Raw genomic sequence first — 9,275 nt, 5'->3', positions numbered from 1 at the left:
ACAATATGAAGTTTGAATAGTGGTTATATTGCAAAGCCCACTTTTGGTCTGTACTTTTACACTGTTGTTTATAAGCTTAGACTTTTGGCCTATGCTTGGCAATATAACATGTGTATAAGCCTTTTATCTGCTTATAGAAACTCAAAAGGACCTCATACAATTGCTCACGCAACCCGTTGCATAAAAATATGCATTCCATGATACTGTGAACGCATGATAGCTAAGTAATGTGATGTTACCCACATCGCATTGAAGTACCAACAATTCAAAATCCTTCACGGATCGGTTTGGTTTACCATCTATCTATCTATCTATCTATCTATACTAATTATAGACTCCACAAAAATCCCCACGTTAATAAAAGAAATACTAATCCTTCATCTGGTGTGGCCGAATTATTACAATGTAGATTAACCCATATAATCCTTGCAAAAAAACTCATAGGGCCCAAAATCCTTTCAGGGTTGTAAAAATACAAACACACTCAGTTCATGCTTTCACATGGGCCTCGCATGTGGCAGCCCATAACAGACACTGAAAATAAAAACATCTCGGTTGATTAGCTACGTACGTTTTCCAAAAAAAATATATACCTAGGTATGTAATATGCCTAGACAAAATAAAGCGAGCAAGTTGTTCAATTATGCCTAAAATATACTAGCATGTAATCATATCAAAAGAAAATCATGGAACATTAGGAACCTGACACCATTAAACCTACCTCATCTCTCTGTAAATGGAAAAAAAACTACTAAATCCCTAATCCTACGAACAGAAATAACGTCTTAATCTCACTCGCTCTGCGTGATCCTCTCCAACTCCATGCTCAATTCCATGCACGCCCTCGACATGCTCCTGATGTTATCGGCGATTAATTTTGGACGAGACAAAGCAACACTGATTGATCTTCCAGCAAGATATGCATGTGCACAAACCTAACTTGATGGATTCCCCTTGGCTGCAAGCGCGCACACACATGTGAAATGAGATTGATCCTCCTCGGGCGCAAACGCGTAAACCTAAGAACACACACACATGGGATACGAGATTGGATGGCCACCATACCGTGTCCTTCCTACTGTTTCTTAGTTTGATATGGGTTATTGGTTACAAGGTTACATGAGTATTTAAAGAAGGTAAATAAGCTATCACTCATCAAACTCGTTGTTTGTTCTACATTCATGCTAAATCAGCCGGACCGTACATCCTGATTGTTGTCATTGAATATGCTACAAACTTTTCTCTTCAGTTTACTACGTCTTGCATTATGCATGCATGAGCTGTTGCCTGGGTTCAGAAGAAGATTCTTTCAAGTGTGGGATATATATATTGTTGCTCATACTTACATGCATATAGTTGAAATGTATGCACGTCCATAGATTTGTTACTCTACCTTTAATCTAGGTCAGGATTGAGTTATTTGTGCGCGAATGAGAAATATTAGTTAGTATGCCTTTTCCCCTGCAGCTTTATTGGAAGGTGATTAGACAAAAGATTTCCTAAGATTCTCATAAACATATTTAAGAAAGTCGTTGTTTGTTTCAGGTGAATACATGTCTTGCCACTCAAATATATTGCCACTCGCCGGGATGTTCCCCTTCTGCTTTTTTAAATACTTTTTGTTACGTGGCCCATTTGACTAAATAATCTACCCCTTTTGACTTTCTCTGTTACGGCAAAGCATCATCGTAGTAATTAAACATTTCATACTAAGCACATGATTTTTGAAATCCTTGTAACTTTCTGATCCAAATAGATATAAAATGTGCCTTTGTTTGGCCAATGAATGAAAAATATACAAACAATTCAAACAAGGTGTTATGTGGAAATTTTGATACAAACAAGATTTTTGTTTGTTCAAATTTCAAAACATAGTATACGAACAGAATACTTTCCAGATTCTGATATAAAAACATATAAAGTTTGTCAAAATCGATGCAATATGAATTAGTTGTGACTTTTACGAAGTATAAGAACATATTTGCAAAAGTACAAGAGGTCACAATCTAACCATCTAAAAACATAAACAAATTGTATATTCATACTTTATGAAAAATCTACCCCAAACTGATATATAATTTGTATATGTTTAAGTCTAGCTAACTCAGGTTCAAAACCCTCAAATTCAACCTTTTGGAAAACGTAAAGGAAATTAAAAAAAATATGCCGACGGCCGCCGTTAGTCGTTGGCATAGCTATAACAATGTCAGCCTTCGGTCAGCCAATGTGTCGCGTGCCAAGGGCCATTGTTGGCGTACATTGGAGCTTTGTCGACGACAGACATTTGCCCACGAACACCATCGGGTTGTGTGGGTGATTTGCCTACGGCCAGCGTCAGCATTTCCCGAGCTTTGCTGCCGGCCACCTTCAGCATATCCCGAGCTTTGCCGCCGTCCTGGACTTGCCGACGGGTTTCTGGAGGCTGTCGGCTTATCTCTAGGTAAAAGCCATCGGCATATTAGTTGTTTCCTGTAGTGACCTGGCTATTACCTTTATTTTGTAGTGTGGAAAACTTTCAAGTTCTTCTTGCCGGTGTGGAAAACTTTCCTGTAGTACTTTTTGTTACTAGTAATGTCATCCATAATCAAAGTTTCTTGATTGCGAAGCTGATAAAAAAGAACATAGCAAGGCCTTGAACAGAAAACAGAGCAAAACAACAAGTTATCTTATGCTTCTTTTTTGGTTAAATCTACATTGACACAATCATCTTCGGACTCAAACATCTTAAAAAAAATGCTCTCTGCCTTCATCAATACTAACAGTATCTGATTCTCTATGCTTGATATCCCTGTTGACACCCTTGTGCGCCAAAAGATGTGTGTTTTGTGCGGCACCCACTAACCACGAAGAAAAAGAAATGGAGTTTAGATAGCTGTTTTTGCACCAATATTATGAAAATATTCTCAATAAAAATGAAAACAGCACAAGACATGCATGGCCTGTACAAGCCCCTTAGAAAAATAAAAAAAGGAATTGTGTAAGACATAACCCGTGCTAGCCCACCAAGACCAGTATGGTTTTAACAAAAAGGTAATAATATTATCTACAAAGAGACTAGCTATCTGTTTGCTGGAAACATACCACCATAGTACATGGGTCAAACCAATCAAACCCCCACTTGATGCTACTGCGGTAAAAACATATCACTGGTCCAATTACAGATTACCCAAAAAAGGTTACGGAAACGCTAAAAAGTAACTGCATAAAAACTAGCTCCCTGAAAAACTCCCTGTGTCAAAACCATAATAGGGACCTGTTTCATAACCTCTGTTTAGTGAAGAAAATTCAGAGAACATGTTATCTTCATTTTCACAAACTAGGTGTCATTTTAGACACACATCATGTACAACTTTATCCCACAACCCTTGTTGAGCTACGACTGGGACAACAAAAACAAACTGGGACGAAGTTGGCGAGTTGGGGGTTAAAGTTGCAACCAGGAGGACAAAAAAATAGCTGCGGCCTAGTTGAGTTGAACGTTGATTTGCAACTAGGACAACTACAATTATGGCCCGTTTGCTAGTCGAGGTTGGACTTGCAATTGGGACTCCCTACAAACTACAACCAAATCAACTCTAAGCGCAGTGACATGGAGCAATAACTTGCCAGCAGCTCCCCCTTATCTCTTTTTAACTTATCTTCATGTTGATTCAAGCCACAATCATGACAAAACCTACCAGATTAGACTATTTCTTGGCTAGATAATTGGGTAGCATGGACTTGGCCGCGGAGACGCACTTTCCCCTGATCGTGGTGAAGTAGGAGATGAGATGGTCTCTGTCCGGCAAGCACTCCTTAAAGCTTCGTCAGCGTTGTAGTCCTCCATCCACCGGTGGATAGCAGCATACTCATCGTCTGTCATCACGCTCACCCCAGCGACCCCTTGCATCACGCTTGCCCAGCGGGATAGTAGGCTGACACCAGCGATGTCAGCGAGGCCAATTGTGGCGCCTCCGAAGAACCTCTTCTGGCTCAGCTGCGCCTCCACTAGGGCGAGATTCTCTTTTGCGTCCATAACAAAGACCTTCTGATCCTCGCCCTCCTCCGTCCACAATGCCAACTACAGCAACATCAAGCACTAGAGGAAGAATATACAAGTATTTCAATTGGGTTACAAGTATTGAATACATGTCGTCTTGTCTTATTTTAACTATTGAAATATGAAAAGAAACATATTTGATAGGCTAAAAATATCATCTATAGGTTTTAGTGAAAAATGATAATACGTATAACACATATTGTATGGTTGAGAACAGTTCAACATCAAACACATGAACACAACATGTACCATATATGTATGAGCGGAGGAGTATCCTACCTAGCAGAACTGATTTGAATTGTAAGAACTATCTCTACACATGATTACCTTTCCCACAAAGAATTTGGACCAGAAGCGGGCCTCAGACCTTTCATGAGGGTCAGTCGACAGGATGGGTGGCCCGTCAAAGGCCTCGTCGACGTACTCGACAATGAGGAGAGACTCGCAGACAGCCTTGTCCCCGTGGAGGAGCACATGGACCTTCTTGTGGACGGGATTGTGCTTCAGCAACAGCTCGCTCTTGTTAGTCATGTCCTCTAGGATGAGCTCGTAGGGCACTCCTTTGAGACGCAAGGCGACCTCGGCTCGGTGGACGAACGGGCTGCCAAAGCCTCCGATGAGCTTCACTGGTTCCACCATTATTGGCTGATATATCAGATACACTTGCTAGGACATAGATATTTATAAGACACTGATAAAGACGAGTTGGTCCAAATGGTGTCGTTGCTAGACCATTAATTTGGATATACTCCCTCCGTCCGAAAATATTTGTCATCAAAATGGATAAAAAGAGATGTATCTCGAAGTAAAATACGTCTAGATACGTGCATGTATTAGCGTGGGAACATGGATGTGCAAAGAAACGCTATGAGCTCATGCTAGAAACGTGTTGAATCAGTTGTTCTCAACTGCAGTGTTTTGTTAGTCCCGATCAGAGTTTGGAGAGCACCTCTTCCTTTCGTGGAGTCGTATCCAGCCGGTCTAGGTCTCTAGGGTCCAGGCACGTAATTGATGATTGTTGTCTTGTTCAGGTGAAGATTCGGTTGGGTGAGAGCTCTGCAACTACCATCATGGAGAAGATGCTTTGCTAATGAGGTAGTTGGTTCCTTTTACTAGGTGTATCCTCTGAGCTCTTGCACATTTTTATAGATTCTTCTCATTGTGTTGAGTATTGAATAATTCGTGACGAACCTATGTTGTTGCATTTTCTAGAGTAGTAGTCTATTATGATTTATGACTGAGATTTCATTTATGCAGGGATTATCTCCCGGTTTGATAAAGCAAGCACATACACAACTGCTCGACCTTGGATGCATCAGCGTAGTACGTAAACCAGTAATTTAATTCATCAGTAACAACCCTTTTTTAAGTCCAAATAATTTGCATAGGAAGGTACGTGACTTTGAAGTTGATACTATGTCTGACCTTTAAGATGGTGAACGAAGAATACATCAACATTGTGAAATACCATTTTGTACCAAATGGTTATGGTTTCTACAGTGTTGATGCTCGCTATCTATCGCTGATTGTTGTGTGGCTCGCTATCTACGATTTCAGTTTTTCTCATATAGAAAAATGGCTGCCGTTTTTATTTTATAGTTACTGGAAGAAGAAGTAAACCGTACTAGATGAAGAAGTGAAGAAGATTCTCTATCTTCTGTTCAGCAAACAATGAAGTGAAAAAAATAGGTGTCGATAATAGCTTTATGACATGATCTGCTATATTCCTAAAATCAATATGACATGTTCGCGAGTATGTTAGTTTGTTGCGAACCTTGAAGAGAACCCAACACAACGCAAGTTTTGGTGGCATTGCTACACTCCGAAGACCCCCGAGCGAACTAACCTTGGCCCATTTGACTAAATAATCTACCCCTTTTGACTTTCTCTGTTACGGCAAAGCATCATCGTAGTAATTAAACATTTCATACTAAGCACATGATTTTTGAAATCCTTGTAACTTTCTGATCCAAATAGATATAAAATGTGCCTTTGTTTGGCCAATGAATGAAAAATATACAAACAATTCAAACAAGGTGTTATGTGGAAATTTTGATACAAACAAGATTTTTGTTTGTTCAAATTTCAAAACATAGTATACGAACAGAATACTTTCCAGATTCTGATATAAAAACATATAAAGTTTGTCAAAATCGATGCAATATGAATTAGTTGTGACTTTTACGAAGTATAAGAACATATTTGCAAAAGTACAAGAGGTCACAATCTAACCATCTAAAAACATAAACAAATTGTATATTCATACTTTATGAAAAATCTACCCCAAACTGATATATAATTTGTATATGTTTAAGTCTAGCTAACTCAGGTTCAAAACCCTCAAATTCAACCTTTTGGAAAACGTAAAGGAAATTAAAAAAAATATGCCGACGGCCGCCGTTAGTCGTTGGCATAGCTATAACAATGTCAGCCTTCGGTCAGCCAATGTGTCGCGTGCCAAGGGCCATTGTTGGCGTACATTGGAGCTTTGTCGACGACAGACATTTGCCCACGAACACCATCGGGTTGTGTGGGTGATTTGCCTACGGCCAGCGTCAGCATTTCCCGAGCTTTGCTGCCGGCCACCTTCAGCATATCCCGAGCTTTGCCGCCGTCCTGGACTTGCCGACAGGTTTCTGGAGGCTGTCGGCTTATCTCTAGGTAAAAGCCATCGGCATATTAGTTGTTTCCTGTAGTGACCTGGCTATTACCTTTATTTTGTAGTGTGGAAAACTTTCAAGTTCTTCTCAATTTTGTTTTTAATAACCTTTTTGGTAAAACTACCAATCAACCTAAGCTAGCAGCATTGATCTGTAAATGTACTCAATAGTGAAGACAAGATAGTGATTCATGATCAGTTTACTTGTTGAAATCCAGTTCAACCTTACCAACCAAAATGTCGATTTTTTGGCGCTACACTTCACAATCATCCGTTCAACATCCCCTACTCAGTTCCATTCACACAACAAATAGCATCATACCTTCGACCCCCTTATCTCATACATTTTATGAAAATCATAGAACTAAATCAGTTCACTACTGATACCAAAAGGGCATTCCCTTATATCCATTTTGTTGAACACTTGCAAGGTATAACTCATATCAACACCATGGCAGTAGAAACATTTCGACAATCTTTGCATGCCCATTAGTCCATTACTGACCCCAAATGCAGGGACTAAGTGTTTACCGAATTTTGCTCGATTTTATTTGTAACATGTCAATGTTCAGAACTAAAAAAAATTAAAAGAAGAAATGCCGAGACTGAAATGTAAGATGGTGCATATAGTTGGACATCTGGTTGTTCATTTAAACATCTACAGTGCATACTTTAAATATTCACACATGCTTTGGTTATATCAGTACATTTTCGATAATATGGTATCAATATTTGGAAAGGTTGGAGTACAATGTCGATATCAGTATTTTCACAGGCATAGCGATGGTGCATACAGTAATCCCGTCATGCAATATATTAAGACAAGCTATAGTAATCCTGTGATCTTACGGCCATCGATGCATCCTTTTTTATTTATGGGTTTTTATCATTTATACCACTAGTTATGTGTCAGTACTCAATTTCATTAAAATTACAACTGCTAAAAAATGTCATCGTTATGTGAGATGTTTCCTCAAAAATGACATTAGATGCCTAAAAAATTCCATCATTCCATTGGATGTTTGCTAAAAATGCCATCAGACACCATTACTATCAGGTCCAACCCATTGACCATGTTATATGACCAAAATACTCCTACACCCACATGTCCGATCTCTCTATCCCGCAATGACAGGTGTGGCCCCCGCTTGTCAGGAGTAAGAACCGAATAATTTTAGAAGAAAATAAGAGTGTTATTGGGGATCGAGTGGGACCCATACTTTATTGTAGTGACATAGAGGGAGAGCTGACATGTTGGTACATGGGCATTTTTGTCATTATAGCATGGTAAACAGGCTCTGAGCTGACAATAATGGTGTCTGGTGGCATTTTTGAGCATGTGTCTAACAAAGCATTGACAATTTTAGCAGTTAAAATTCTTAGTGGTAATACTGAGTAGTGAGACGCAACTGGTGGCATAATTGATAAAAAATCCTTGTTTACTATATGGTGTTGCTAGCCTCATTCGCACATACCAGGTGTTCTACACCATCTCTAGCCCCACTGTTGGGGCCTTGTCCTTGTTGTCATTTCCACGAAGGCCGCAGATGCAGTACGTCAGCGCCTTGATGGCAAGCATGCCAAGGTCGATGCCGATGAAGGCAGCAACATACGCGCGTGGGCTTGCGGCATTCCACACCAAGCGGTACCAGGGTACTCATTGAAGCCGGGAAAGCTAACAACCATTTGCATGTCAGCAAAACAAAAAGTAATATTAGAGATAGACCGGGGGGTGAAGAGAGGTAGAGGGAGAGGGGGAAAGAGCAAAGGGGTAGAACAGGAAAAGTCGAGGTCGAGAGTGATGCAGCTTTCTTTACTCTGGTTGTAGGAGTTGCAAGCGACAGAAGCAATTGTTGAAGTGATTTCAGAAGAGAGAGATAAAGAGCGAGCTTGGGCGAGAGAGACGACAGGAGAGGGAACTAGAGAGAGTGAGAGCTCGAAGAGTAGTTGCTAGCTTGATGCCACAGAAGTGGAGAGAGATGACACCTATATAGGTGGGCCGCGGTGTATACCACTTGCTTACACTCAGAAGCATTTCCCAGGTTTAGAAAGGTAATGCTATCCTTCAATGCAGGAGCTAGGTAGAAAACATGGGTGATGCTAAAAAATCTCATCTAAGCCATCCCCAAAACATTTCTTCATAATCTGGTCCAAAGTTTGGGGGGGGGGGGGGGGGGGGGGGGGGGGGCACAGCCCCCAGACTTGTACATAGCTCCACCACAACTATCTCATATTCCTACGAAGAAGTAAAAGTGCTTGCTTACACCTGGAAGCATTTCCCAGGTCTAGAAACCTAATCCCTATCATTCCTACTAAGCAGTAGTAGTGTAAAGGACATGATGTGACCATTAATAGCAAAGCGAAGGATGTCACATGTGTTATAAGAAAACATCTCTATGACGATCAATAGGGCATTACATGATGGTGATAGATCGACGGACATTGGACCAAACCTAGACTTGGATACACTAAGGGAATACTTGGACTAGTGGCATAGATTTGCGGTGGTGGAACTCGAGTCGGCACTCTAGACAAGTTAAGTCGGGCATGGGAAGGAAATGGTGAATTCTTGGTGAG

At 40.4% G+C, this 9,275-nt stretch overlaps 1 pseudogene; it reads right to left on the bottom strand.

The window, feature by feature from the left end:
• Positions 1–3,686: 3,686 nt before the first annotated feature.
• LOC123067927 (probable glutathione S-transferase) lies at positions 3,687–4,678 on the bottom strand (annotated as a pseudogene).
• Positions 4,679–9,275: the final 4,597 nt, after the last annotated feature.

This window comes from Triticum aestivum, chromosome 3B (assembly GCF_018294505.1).
Source record: "Triticum aestivum cultivar Chinese Spring chromosome 3B, IWGSC CS RefSeq v2.1, whole genome shotgun sequence".
NCBI lineage: Eukaryota > Viridiplantae > Streptophyta > Magnoliopsida > Poales > Poaceae > Triticum > Triticum aestivum.
Note: the sequence above shows the minus strand (reverse complement) of the source record. Positions and strands in the feature narration are given on the sequence as shown.